We start from the raw sequence: 15,808 nt of genomic DNA on the forward strand, positions 1-15,808 counted from the left end.
CCTCTTCATTTCATGCCTCTAGCAGTGTCTCCTTCCTCCTCTCCCTCAAGCTCGGCCGACGCCCCTCCCCTTCCCCCGCCCCCCTTCGGTGAGCTGTTCCTTCCCCTTTCCCCTCCCCTTCCTGCACCCCCTCCTCTTTGTTAGTAGCTTCATAAAATCTTAGATTGTTGCATGTGATCATTAATTTGATTTAAAATTGTCAATTTTCTCTATTAAAATTTTCTAAAAGTCTTGGGAGGTCCAATTTTTAGGGAAGACTCTGCCAAAAATTTTTAAAATTCATTCTTTTCCCTAAATTGCTTAAATTTGGTTTTTAAGAAGGCCTCATCAGGTTGTTTACATACAGTCATTTATTTAGGAATTTAGATTTTTGAAATAGTTTGAAGGTAATAACATTAGTTATATTCTTTAAGAGTTGATATATGGATCATAGTTGGATGAACACTAGACAAACAAGTGATGAGTATGATAATGGGGTGAAGGAATTTTTAGAATTTGCTAAGAAAAATACTGTTGACAGTAGTAAAAGGTTCTATTATTCTTGTGTTAATTGTTTAAATGAGAAGAGATTAGGTGCTGCTGAAATAAAAGAGCATTTGATTTGTGATGGGATTTGCAAGAATTATACAGTATAGATTTGGCATAGTGAACGATTAGAAAATTATGATAACACATCTCAATATGTAGAAGTTGATAATCTGGATGATGAAATAGATATGAATGAAGATCAGTTAGAGGACATGATCCGTAATGTTAGGGAAGAGGCTTTTGAACTAATACATGTATACGATAACTTGTGCACTGATGTGGAGAAGCCTCTATACTCAGGGTGGACTGATTTTAGTTTGTTATCTAAGTTGTAAAAATTAGTTACCTTGAAAGCAAAAGCTGGGTGGAGTGACCAAATTTTGACATAGGTAAGAAAGACATGATAGTGACAATTGAACAGGAAGTTTTGCTTCGACTTTTGTCAAATAGTCGGCTTACCATACCATACATTGAACTATTTATGATATAAGTTTGTGTTTCTTTAATACAATTAACTTAATTATTAAGTCTAGTGATCTAACACGATTGTATTACTGTAGGTACTTTCATCATTTGTGCATCACATCGAGCAAAGGTGATAAGTTTGGGTTCCTTTGCCTGTATCACACATGACAAAGAAAAGGAATACTCTAGAGTTAAGGGCCCAATATCTCCAGCAAAGAATATGTAAAGTCAAAAAGGATGTTTTTATGGCTTTATATGTGCACTCGTAAGGATCAATTTGTAATTAATAGTTTTTTCGATGTGGATTTACTTTAACTCATCATATTTTGCAAGGACCATTGGCAGTTGTTTGTTCTTTTAATGAAGAGCAACATTATTGTCTTTTTATATTCCCTCCATTACAAACTTAGGAAGAAAATGAAGAAGATGATAGACTCGTAAGTATATTTATGCAAAAATATTTAATATAATTTACACTGAATATTTTAATTATTAACTTAGTGATCTTGATCATAGAGCAATGAAAACATATCAAAATTTAGTCTTGCAAAAGCACGGATATGAGCTTAAGGATCCTATGTGGATCGAGCCAAAGGTGATGCTATAGTTTATGAATATGTTCAATTACTAAGATTTCTTACTGATTTCTTATTATTTGTTCTTATACAAAGCCATAGACAACCAGTAAAGATGAACTTGTACGACCTATATGTGATGAGACACATGCTCAACATTATCACATTCGGCATGACTGAATTTACAAAAGAGGTAAATATATTTTTTAAAATTTTTTTTACTATGTTATTTGAGAGCACTTAATAAGCCTCTTTTACAAATTATATTTTAGATGTTTGACAATTCGAATCCATTTCCTGAAGCTAAAATTGAAGACATCCGCATACGTTGGGCTTGGGGAGAATTTATGAGTTTTGTAGAAAGTTTCATGCAATTTAAGAAGTTTATTAGTTGTAGACAACTTTTAAAAACATTTATTGACACAATGATTAGTTTTGGATAGCTTTATAGTTTTTAAATAGTTTATAGATAAATTTTAGTTTTGAATAGTTGTTAATTTAATTTTATATTGAAAATTGTACATAAATTGTGCTGTCTAGTTTGGCTATGGTAATTTTTGTATACAAAGTAGGGTAAATTTAAAAAAATGGACTATTTATTTTTTAAAAAAAATATATTTTTTAAAGCGATTATTACCATAACCGGTGTAGAAATTAACTATTCTACATCAATTAATGTAATAATCGGTGTAGAATATTAAACTTTTTACAACAGTTGGGTTCCAATCACTATAGAAAGTATTTCTACAGCGATTGTCTCTGCAATCAATGTAGAAAGTCTACTTTTTACAACAGTTGAATCTGAAACCAATGTAGAAAGTATACATTCTACACCAGTTGGGGATATACCCGATATAGAAAGTGCTGCAGTTTTTAATTTTTAATTTGTGGATTCATCTTCTACATCGATTATGGTTGGTCAATGTAGAAAATATATTTTTTACAGCGGTCATAGAACCGATATAGAAAGTTAGACTTTTTACATTCCTTGTAACAACATCACCTATTTAACCATTCTAAAAAATTATTTTTAACTGCTGTAAAAAGTTACTTTTTGTAGTAGTGTATCATATTTAAAATCTTGAACCAAATTATAACATGGACAGTTTGTGGTGAATATGAAGAGGTGACATTAATTAAAGGGCATTAAATTGGCTTATCATTGCCCGGCCATTATTCACAGTTTCTTTATTGATGATTCTATTTTTCTTTTTTGCAAGTTGATTTTGCTGTTTGTTGAAAATTTAAAAGCATCCTTGATCTATATTGTCATGCTTCTAATCAAAAAGTTGATAGCTCCAAGTCTTGTTTGTTTTTCTCAAAAAATAGCCCTAATCTAATAAAAGAGGAGATTGATCATTTTTTTTAGATCGTGCTTGTAGATGTTCCAGGGAGTTATATGTGGCTTCCTATCATTGGGGGATGATTAAAGGCATATGCCTGAATTTTGTCATTGATAGAGTTAGAAGAAAAACCCAAGGTTGGCAAATGAATTTCTTATCTGAAGCTGGAAGAGAGGTACACATCAAATCTGTGATTAACTCCATTATGGTGTACTCTATGTTTTTTTTCATATCCTAAGAAAGTGTGTAATAAGGAGCTTGGTTGTATCAGGAAAATTCATTGGATTTCCCTTGACAAGTTAAAGAAAAACAAACACTACAAAAAAAAATGACTTTCAGTGGCGATTTTCAATAGTGACGCTAAAAAGTTGCCACTGAAAGTGAGACTTTCTACGGCGACAAGATATAGTCGTCGCTGATTGTCAGACTTTCAGTGGTGACAAATGCATGTTGCCACAGAAAGTTACACTTTCAGTGGCGATGTCTGTTGTTGCAACTAAAAGTTCAAAATCAGCGATGACTTTTTAGTGTCGCCGCTGATTGTCAGCATTTTTATAATTTTTTTAAAAAAATTATGTTGCAAGTTTCAGTAGTGACATACATGTCGCCACTGAAAGTTTAGAATCAATGGCAACTTTCTAGTGTCGCCACTAATTGTCAGCATTTTTATAATTTTTTTAAAAAATTATGTTGCAAGTTTCTGTATGTCGCCGCTCAAAGTTTAGAATCAGCGGTGACTTTTTAGTATCGCCGCTAATTGTCAGCATTTTTACAATACTTTTAAAAAAATTATGTTGGAAGTTTCAGCGGCTCAGCGGCGACTTTCTAGTGTCACCGTTGATTGTTAACCTTTTTATAATTTTTTTAAAAAAATTATGTTGTAAGTTTCAGCGGCAACATAAAAGTCACACTTTCTAGTGTCGTCCCTCATTGTTAGCTTTCTTATGCTTTAGAAATTAAATTTTATGACAAGTTTAATTTTTGTGTTTTCAAAATTAGAGTAAAGTATTTTCCATAGGAAAAAATATATTTTTGTTTTACCAATTTCATGATGTTCTTTTTATTTAAGTTTCAATTTATTTTCATTTCTATTTATTTAACCAAGTTGCATGTATGTATGTATGTATAGATACAAATACATATCTTGTAATATTACAAGTAGAGAGAGATTTATATTAAGAGATAGAGAAAGGGCTATTTAACTCAATGCCTGCAAAATAGAAAGTCTTCTAATTTTATAAAAATTTAGAAAAATCATGGTTAAATTAGCTCTTTTGATTTGCTTCACTTAATTACCTTTTTTTTTGCTTAAATTATTTCTTGACAAGATTCAACTCTTGTTTTTCTTTTGCTTTTTCTTTTTCTTCTCTTGTCATATTTGTTTTTCACCCGTAATTTCTTGTGTCTTTTTCTATTTCAAAAAGAATTTGAATATTCTGCACAAATATCTCTTTCAAATTTTTCTCTTATTTAATTTATTTTATTTTCTATTTTTGAGATTTTTATTTGTTCTTCAATTCTTTTATAATTTATTTCTTTATTTTTACCTCTTCTACTTTTCCTTCAGGTTCACTATTCCTATTTGGCTATAAACTAAGACTCTTAAGACTTATCTTATTCTTCTTTTTTAACATAGATCCTAATATCTTATCGAACTGTCTCATATTTCTATTTTTACAAGTTTTATTTTCTATTGATATTACTCTTCCTAGGTTTAATAGGAACATCACTGCCTAACTTTCCTATTTTTTCACAAGATTTTTGAATATTATATTTCTTGAATATTCTCTGTTTGTTACTAAACTTACTTGGCAATATCATTTTTTTATAAGTTATATGTGATATTATGTTCATATATCGTTGTTGATTTATTTCAAAAGGGGTGTTATCTATTCCATTTTTTATTTCTTTTTCTATATTTTCTTCCATTTTTATTTTACTAGTTATACCGAAGAACAATAAATTCTACTGTTTTAACATATGGACAAATAATTAATATTATAAAAATAGAGTTAGAAAAATACAAGCCCCTTCTAAGAAAAATAAAAAAAGAAATTATATATAATATTATTATAAAAGATATATGAGACATAAAAAAAATTTCCTAAAAAAACATAAAAAAATATTTAGAAAAGATAATTTTAAAAAAGATAAAATAGAAATAGTTTGTTATAAATGTGAAAGATTTGGCCATTTTTATAATTTTTTTTAAAAAATTACGTTGTAAGTTTCAGCGACGACATACAAGTCGCCGCTGAAAGTTAAGAATCAGCAATGAATTTTTAGTGTCGTCACTGATTGTAAGTATTTTTATAATTTTTTTAAAAAATTATGTTGTAAGTTTCAGCGGCGACATACATGTCACCACTGAAAGTCAAGAATCAGTGGTGACTTTTTAATGTCACCACTGATTGTTAGTATTTTTTAATTTTTTTAAAAAAATTATGTTGTAAGTCACTGCTGAAAGTCGAGAATCAGCGACGACTTTTTAGTGTCGTTGTTGATTGTCTACATTTTTATAATTTTTTTTACTAATGTATAATCATTAGTGTTTTTACTATGTATTCTTAGACATTTTTATATTATAATTATAAAAATGAATATTAAAATAAATAATATAACAACCTCAAGAAGTAAAAAAAATTAAAATAAATAATACAAATTATATTGTATCAATTATATTTATAGTTTACTTTAAAAAAATAAATAATATAATTTGTAATTTTATAAATTAAAAGAATTAAATTGAAGTATTTAAGGAATAATGATATTTTATAATATTTAATATTTAATATATGTGTGTGTTTGTATAGTTTTATAATATGTGTGTGTGTGTGTGTGTATTTAATTATGCAATAATAGACTATAAGTTCATTCCAACTCAGTGACAAAATGGTTGGACACAAAAGGAGGAGGTCACAGGTTCAAACATTGAAGGGGACAACTTTCAAAATGAAAATATAAATTGATGATATGATGACACATGGCGTGTGATGAGAGCAACACATGGAGAGTGACATGGTGCCACATGGCGTGAGGTGAGGGCGACACCTGGAGGATGACATGGCACCACGTGATGTGAGGTGAGGCCTTATGTGCAGGGTGACATGGCACCACGTGGTGTGAGGTGGGGGGCCACATCGACTGTGACGTAGTGCCATATGTGTAAGTGAACCAATTTTAGTGGTGACTTTTTGGTAGCTTTCATGGTGACAAATGTCACCACTGATACTTAACATTCAGCGGTGACAGAAATAGTTGCCGCTGATGTGTGGTTTCTATGGTGACATTTATCGCCACCGATTCTCAACTTTTAATGGCGACTTTTATTATTGCCGCAGATTGAATTAGTGACAAGAGTTCTCACGGCGATATTGTGGTGACTTTTTATTGCCGCTAAAAACTTTTAATGGTGACTTTTTGACTTTCGACAGTGACAAATGTCACCGCAGATTCTCAACTTTCAGCGGTGACTTTTATTGTCTCGGCAAATTGAATCAACGACAAGAGCTCTCACGGTGACATTGTGGCAACTTTTTGTCGCCGCTGAAAACTTGTCGCCGCTGAAAGTCAATTTTTTTATAGTGAGAGTTGATGGGGTCTCAAATTTAGAGATTTAATTTCCATGCATTCAATTTAGCTTTGTTGGCTTGGGCTGGAGTATTTGTTAGCTTTTGATTCATGTTTTAAAAGGTTTATATTTTCCTAAATGTAGTTTCTTTGATGCTAAAAAAGGTGGCAAACCATATTTGAAAGATCGTACGGTGTTGGGAATTGGTTTTCTTGCTTATCACAGAGATGAGCACCTGTGATGAGATTTGTACCATCCAAATTTTGATATGGATGGTTCAGATTTAAAATATTATTATATATTATATTTATTAAGATAAAAATTATAAAATAATTTTAATAAATTTTTTATTTTTAATATAGTTTAAATTTAATTTAGAGGGTTTAATTTAAAATTAAAATTTTTATAATTGATGTATATGGATTATTTAGATATACCCTACACAATCCATATTAATATCATGTTAAATTTGAATTGCGTGGAGTACATCTGAATTGTCAATATATAATAATTATAAATATTTTAGTATTAAATTAGACCCTCCAAATTAAATATAGATCAAATTAAAAATAAAAAATTATTAAATTTATTTTATTATTTTTATAAATTTTTATTTTAATAAATATAAAACAAAAATATATAATAATACTTTAAATTTGGATCTTCAGGTTAAAAATATGGATGGTCTAGATCTCATTATAGGATGAGCACCACTTGTGATGAGCAGGGGAAATCGGGTCCTAGGGTGTTGGAGGGTCGCGTTTTGTTCAGCATTGGTAATGGTGATAATACTAGACTTTGGAAAGACGCGTGGCTTCCTTCTATTCCAGGCATGCATATTTCTTCCCCGTGTCCCTTTGAGGAATGGAAGGATATGAAGGTTAGTGCTGTGATTATTAATAATTGTTGGAATATGAATTTAGTTTCTAATTGGATGTCCCTTGCTGAAATAGAAGCCATTTTACAGACTAGACATGCTTTGTCTGCTAGAGAGGATAAATGGGTTTGGGTTGGGGGTAAGAGCCTTTGCTATGCCAATGAAGATGGGTATAAAGTTGCGAAAGATCTTGATCCTGTTTATATGGCTCCTAAAGCTTCTTCCTCGTTCTCTATTAATCAGGATTTGTGTGGAAGAGTATTTGGAATTTAAAAATCCCTAACAAAGTTAAAGTTTTCTTTTGGAGGTTATTGTTAAACGCCTTACCTAGCTTAGAAAATCTTCAAAAAAAAGGGGGGGTTGCAATATTTCAGACATTTGTTGTATATGTTCTTCTAAAGTGGAATCTCTTGAGCATATTTTATTGTCGTTTGACTAGGTTAAAGTCTTGCGAGTTCTTTATCTCTAAATGTTAATTAATATATATAATGTTTCATCCCTGAACAAGTAGATTGTTGGTTGGTTTTTGGACAAGGGTTTTGACTCGTGGCAAAAAACTCTCATTGATTGTATGCTATGGTATATTTGGAAGGCAAAGTGCTCCTTTCTTTATGAGAAGGTCATGATCGACCCTTGTGTGGTTAGCATGAAAGCTTCTGACATGCTTTTGAACTCTGGAGTGTGAATAATTGGTTCAGTGAGGATAATTGTGCTGCAGGTCAATCTGCTTCTGATTCTATATCAAAATGGATTGCTCTTGTTAGAAATGTATTGAAGATTAATTTTGATTTTGCCTTTGTGAATGATTATAATAGTGCTGCTATTACTTTTTTTGTTAGGACAACAACGGTTGGATTATTGATGGAGCTCATGAAATCTACGAAACTTCCTTTGCTTTGGAGGCAGAATTTTTGGCCTTAAAGAAAGCTATTACTTTTGCTATTAACAATGAGCTTGTGGATGTCTGTTTTGAATTAGATTCAAGAGTAATGGTCAATTGTTTGACCTCAAATTCATCACTTACTGATTGGAATTGCCTCTCTTCTTTTGAGAATATCCTCTTTATGAGGAACTTGGTTCGGAACTGCAGGTTTTCTTTGGCTTCCTAGGAGTACAAATCTAGTGGCTGACTGGGTCGCTAAGGCTGTACCGAACGAATTGTGTCCTTTGGATTGGGTTGTTATACCCCGCAATTCCTCTTTTTAATTTGCTAGACTTTGATCGTGTCTGTATTTGTGAACCTGGTTAATCTTGTTTTTTATCACCTTTTGTTTTGTTTTTTTGGTTGTATTGGAACTCTTGCCTTTTTCTTTTAATAGAATAGAACTATCCTTTTGTTGGCAAAAAAAAATAAAAGATATTAATTAAAGGGGAAATTTTGTAGGGAATCCGAACATTGGATAATGGCAGATATGACAAAACCATATACATAGTAAAAGATGAAATGAACTTTATTCCACCATGGACTTGTACTTCACTCCATAAACTTACAGTAAATACATAGGTCACACCTAATTAATTAAGCTGCAGAAGACCTTAGCGTACAAATATTTGCAGGTCTTCGAGCTACTTGCTACATGATATATCATATAATACAAAGGCTCGCTTACTCACATGAAGCTAGGGTTTAGTATTTCAGTAACATAACTTGGCCCAACGCGAAGTCTGAGGTTTTCCCTTGGATGTGGTCGTGTAGTTGACAACGTTGATTCCACCATAGATACAAGCAGCGTCTCTGCTATTGATACAACCCTCTGTAGCTTCCATTTCATCCCCTCTGATCCGTCCTTGCCTCCTCGGAGCTGCTGCTGGAACCACCGCCGGTCGTCCTCGTCGGCCGCCTTGATTGGAGCACTTGTCTATCAGATAGAATCCTTCTAAACCGATCTCTCTCAGGTCCGCCATGTTGACGCTCGATCGATGAAAACGGAGATCCTTGCTACGTACACGTACACAGAAATATAAAGCCTAATTAAGCTTTTTAGTTTTTCTTTCTCTTGTGTGGTGGCCTTACTTTGCTTGAAAAAGGAACAAGACGAAGGTCCCTTTTATAGCCAACATAAGTGACTTAGCTTACTTTTGCTTATAATTAATTTGATTTCTTTATGGTTTATTCTTTTCTGTTCTTAATTGATAAGCATGATTATAAGGGACGGAATATATTCGTCTTTACCTCCAAAATAGCAGGAATTGGATAGAAATTAACTCGAAGCTCCTTTGTAACAAGTTCTCCAATTAAATGACGTGTCCTTTTGGCCAAAAGAATATTAAATGACTTGCAGTTCGGCGCTTAATTTCTTCGGTCCGCTATAATGTCAGTCCTTCACGTTGGTTACCCTTAATTTGTCCATATAGAGCAGCTAATTAATTTTAGTTAAAAAATAAATTATAATATAACATCTTTAAATATTTTATGAAATCACATGCAACACATTTCTTATTTTTAATATTTTTGTATTCATTCGCTTGATATCATGGGAAACTTGAGATATCATCACCGTCATTCAAACTAATCCGGACCCGCTATGTGACATCATTTTTGAATGACTACCTTACAAGTACTTGAGAATGCATTCAACATTTTCATTTAACGCATCTATATATCTTAGTATTCAAATCCAAAACTTTAAAATAAATTGATTCAACTTCCTCAACCAATGAAACAAAATAGCTATCCGTTATTTTTCTCAACTTCTACTATACACACGCGATGTGAACCTACCTTTAAAGTTATATTCCATCTGCTGAAAAATATAAAATATTTGTTGAGGAGTTGAATGTTCAAAAATGTAAAGTAGTTTTAGTCTTTTAAGATGTAATTATTACGGTTTTTTTTAAAAAGTGGACCTATTGATGAATAACTTTATATTTATTGTAGGGTGTTTAATAAGAAGTAAATATAAAAAGATGAGGTTAGTTTAAAAGTAGGTAACTACTTTATTAAGAGGTGAGTTTAGTTACAGAGGGAGTATTTTTTTTTGTCCATGGAGTTTATTTTTTTTTATACAAACATGTACACACACTTGTATGTATATATCATTGAACTTTTATTTCAATACTCGATTATATGCCAATACTTTATGCCAAGTTTAAGGTCAGCCATATCATCTATTACATTCATAGATGATGATGAAGTTTTTATAGATTTTAAATTTGCCCATAAAAATTACATTTATTTTTAATTTTGAAAAAGAAAACCAAGATTTTATTCTTCATATAAAAATATCAATAATCAAGTAAAATTATTTTTCAAAAAGAACACTCATTGCGTAAAATAGTAATTCCAATCATTAAAAAAATAATTTTGAATAAAAAATGAGTGGGACATTTATGTAAAAGCAAAATTTATAAAAAAGTTCTATAAAATTCAGAAACCATTGCCAATTCTCTTAGGACTTAAGTGTAATTTAAAAATAAGGTGAAAAGATAATAATATCCCTATTAAAAATACATTATAAGTTTAACATTAATTATAAATTATTTGATTAATGTAATATACTAACAAGTTTAACACAGTATTTATAACTACCTCATTAATAATTTATAACTATTAGTTTAACAATTAAATATATAAAATTATAGTTGTAAAAAGTTGAAGTGGTGGTTATAAATTACTTATGTGATAATATCAACCTTGTAACACGTGATTAGTTTAATTATTGTGCACATAAAGTTACAGTTGTAAAACATTAAAGTAATGGTTGCAAATTACCGATGAAGTTTGTGACTAATTAGATATACAAAGGTATAATTATAAAAAGCTTAAATGATAGTTGTACATTATTGATGAAATAGTTATAAGTTACTTGATTGATGTAATATATTTTTAGTAGGGGATATTATTTTTTTTTCAACCTAATTTCAAATCACACCCAGGTCCCAAGAGACCTAGCCATAGTTTTTGAATTTCGTAGAATTTCTTTGTACATAAATTTGCTTCATGAGATTTATATGTAATTTTTAAAAAAAAGATATTCAACATATACTCCTTTTGATCCTATTTATAAGACACTTAACATGTTTCACTAAAATAAAAAAAACTTTAAATTTCATTAATTATGTCATAAAATGTAATAAGTTTTCACTTCTACTTCTAACAAGGACAAACACAAATATTTTTAATTATTTTTCTTAGCATTTAATAAGGATAGAAAGGTAAAAATAAACATATATAAATAGGATCCAAATTAATTTTCTCTCTACTCTATAAATGTGACAAGAGGAGTATACTGTTAACTGTTCTTCTTTTCTCTGGCTAGTTAATTATTGTTTAGCATTCTCTTAGCAATAAAACAGTGTTTATTGTTTAGCATTCTCTATATTATTTGTGTCCGATATGAAACACAACATGGGTTGGAATCCATTAGGTGGTTCGTGCTCCGTGAACTTTAGTGCCGTTAACTCTAACCGAAAAGAAATATATCATGAGTGAGAATATGATTCTTTCCGGCCAAGATTTATCTAGAAAGCCTGGTTCCGTAAAGAATATGATTCGATAAATATGTATTATTTTATCACTTGGTCCTTTTTCCAAGCATCTTAACTTTAGCTTTTGTAAGGCAATCATGAACCTGGATGGCCCACTTTAGAACATTAGCCATGCCTCTATAAATGTATTACGTAAAAGTTTACTTGAACGTGACGATTTCTTGCTGAGCTAAACACAAAGGTGTAATTTCTGGGGCGATAAATTTATTTATAAACCATATGTAAGTCATTTTGAAGCCTGAATATAATTTAATATTGAAGTACAAAGACAATATGACCTTATGATTTTGCTTTTACTTACAATTGCAAATTTCACAATTCACAAGTAAAAATTCGTAATTAGCAAATCAAATTTCACGTTTAAATCTTGATACTTAGTATAACATGAAGTCTACATGTAATTAATTAGACCTACTTAATACTATAATTATGGAGTGAGTTATGAATTTTACGGATTTTTACTTGCAAGTTATGAAGTTGCAATTGTAGATAAAAGCTAAATTAGTCGTCAACAGCTTTATTAATTAAATATAACTTTAAACAAAACTCATAGGCTAAATAATATAAGTCCCAAATGAGCTTTATTATTTTTCTTACATCCCAATAAGACCAATTACAACCATAAGCATGCATAGTTAATTTCATAGAGACTCCATGTTATATTAAGTGTTAAACAAGAAATTTGACTTATAAATTACAAATTTTTACTTGTAAATTGTGAGATTATAAGTAAAAACCAAATTAACTTTTAATATATAGCTTTATTAATTAAATATAACCTTATTAAACAACCAATAGGTTAAATATGTAAATTCCAAGTGAGTTCTATTATTTTGATCCTTACATCCTAATTAGATCAATTATAGTCTTAAGTAGGCATAATTAATTCCATAGAGATTCCATGTTATATCAAGCATCCACATTAAACAACAAATCCAACTGGTGAATTACGAATCTTTACTTATAAATTTTGAAATTACAGTTACAAGTGAAAGACAAATTAACATAGCCGTTATTATACTCCAATCACAAATTATGGCCTTAGCTATAGTTTTTTAATTTTGCATGACTTATTGATAAATAAGTTTATTATACAGGAAATTGTCATATTTTTTTCCCTTGTTTAACTGCACTTCCAGTTAAAAAAAGAACGGATGCAAACTGTTGTTCTTTTTTAAGAAACAGTAAAATATATATGCTGAGCAGTATATGCTTCGTGAGGTCTAGCTAGTGCTTGATATGATCAAGATTCCCATGTTACACTCCAAACTCTACAGTCTTCAATTATTTAGCATTGCACGCTACGGCTTAAATATTCTTGGAAAAATTACAATCAAGGAACAATGGGGATAATTAATTACACTACAGGATTAAATAATTTTGATATTACTCTACGAAACCAAAGGACCTAAATGTAATTGAAATTTATTGTAAAAAGATAAAACTACTCCTAATATATATTGTTGTGATGGAAAAATTGATTATTATTAAAATAAAAATGAGACTTTTTTTTTTAATGAAAACTTATTCACCAAATTATAAATATTTTTCTCTACCAAGTTAATATTTTATAGTTGCTAATAAAGGAATTGATTGTTGTTAGAATGAAAATGAGACTTGCTCGCCAAATCACAATACTTGTTCTACTCCACCACCAAGTTAATTTTTTGAAATTGTTAATAAAAGAATTGACTATTGTTAAAATGAAAATGAGACTCATTTTTCCTCAAATGAAGACTTGTTCATCAAATTACAATATTTGTTCCTCTCCATCACTAAGTTAATTTTTTAAAGTTGTTAATAAAAAAATTGATTATTATTAAAATAAAAATGGGACTTTTTTTTTCGAATGGGAAGTTATTGTTAAAATAGTGTGTGTACATACATATGAGATGTAGTTTTGTTTTTTTACAATAAATTTTAATTCAATTTAGGTTCTTTGATCTTGTAAAATAATATTAAAATCATTTGATCTTGTAGGGTAATTAATTATCTCCAATGATGCTTGATTATAGATTTTTCCAATATTCTTCGATGAAGATGATAGAGAACCTTTTTTTGGGGGCGGGGGGGGGGGAGATTATCGTTCTTATTTGATTCGTTATTTTCAATTGGAATTTACTTAGTCAAGAGGCTCTCCTTTCGGCCAGTCTGGTACAAGGTAATAATATTGGACAATAACAAATGAGATTTTTGTCCCAGGCATTGGGCCCATACGCTTCAATTAATTTCAACACACACACACACATACTCCTCGTATCTCACTTAAAAAATAATATATTTTGTTCTTTGCTAGAAAGAAATGTAAAGGAATCTAGTGCATATGATAAGAAACCAAATAAATATAAATATATGGAATTACATACATGATTTAACTGCACTAACCAAGATACATTAATTTAATCAACCTAGGCCTTTCTTTATTTAACTTGTTGAGAATTACGTGGCTTTTGATAGGGAAGCACACGCTGAGTTAGGGTTAGGGATGAGATCTAGTTTATTTAATAATCCTTATTTAAGTAAATCTTGTAATAGATGGGCCCATTAAGGATGGACGATAGTGTTGCTTTCAATAATATGGGTGCGTTGTTGTTCCGTCCATGATGGCATGGGAAAATATCCTACGTTGGGGGAAAACTTTTACAATAGAATAATCAAAATAATAACCAACCAAAAGTAATAATCAAAATAAACAAATGGAAATATTATATGACATGTGAACCTCAATGTGACCTGATACCCCCCACATTTTCTTTTTTTAATTTCGCTATTGCTTGGGTTGGCGCTAAAGTTTGGTTGATATTTATGAAGAAATTAAATATGGAATCTTTTCATTATTATATATCCTAGGTAGAATTTGTAATTAGTTTTAATTTAATTAATTAAGAAGAGTAGAGATCCGATAAAAAACGAATTTTGATTCATAACACTGGATATTCTCTTTTATTTCTATCCACATTCAAGATGGAAAGCTAGTTTATTTAATTTAGTATTCAATAATTAATAATCTACCCAACTTCCTGTTAATTTTTTTAAAAAGGAGGAAATGCATATTATTAGGAGCATCTTTTGCTGCAGATGCTGTCTATTATTCATTATTTATAACTAAAGCTAGCATTAATTATCATATGCATGAATGCATCAGAATTTACATGTACATCAAATAGAATTTATTTGTTTTTCAAACACTATAATAGTTAATAAGATATTATAAGTCATGTGGTTTAAGTACTGTGGTTTTATATATTTAATTTCTTCGCTTTTATTTTGTTATTGAATTTTACGCTCTGCTCATTTGATTGAAATTATTCGAGGCGCCTTTCTTGTGTGTATAAATAAGTGCGCGCGCGCGTGTATATATATAATATAATATGAAAAATAAATCTTATTGAGAAAATTGAAAAGGGTTATTTTGAGTATGAGTTACTAATCTAGCATGGGCGTCGCGTGTTTAAAAAAAAAATGAAAACTCGACTTCAATTTTTGAGCTACCTGTTATCCAATAAATTTTACAATGAAACTAGCATTAGAATTATTAAATTTTATACTTTAATTCAATAATCTTAAAAATTTTATCATTAAATTATAGGTTTAGAAGTATTTAGGAAGAGTCTAATTTTTTTATGCAATTTTACCCTCAACATTTTAAAATGTCACGCTATATATCCTCTCCTATATATTAATTACAAGGTAACTGTCCGTTACTTTTGTGTTGTGAGGCTCCCATTTATTTCATATAATCTGGCGGACAGTATTCTTTAATTAACAAAAGGGGCATATTGTGAAGTTTTTAAATTTTGAAAGGCAAAATTGCACAAAAAAATTTAAGATTCCAGGTGCTCTCCACTGGCCTTATAATTTAAGGGCAACATTGCCTAATTATGAATCTTAAAAATCGTTTAGTAAGTTTCTTAACACTTGTAATAATAATAATTGTATAATATAATCACAGCATTAATTC

The sequence above is a fragment of the Prosopis cineraria genome, unplaced genomic scaffold (assembly GCF_029017545.1).
Source record: "Prosopis cineraria cultivar Desert tree isolate PC_DT_omini unplaced genomic scaffold, ASM2901754v1 PC4, whole genome shotgun sequence".
Classification (NCBI taxonomy): Eukaryota; Viridiplantae; Streptophyta; class Magnoliopsida; order Fabales; family Fabaceae; genus Prosopis; species Prosopis cineraria.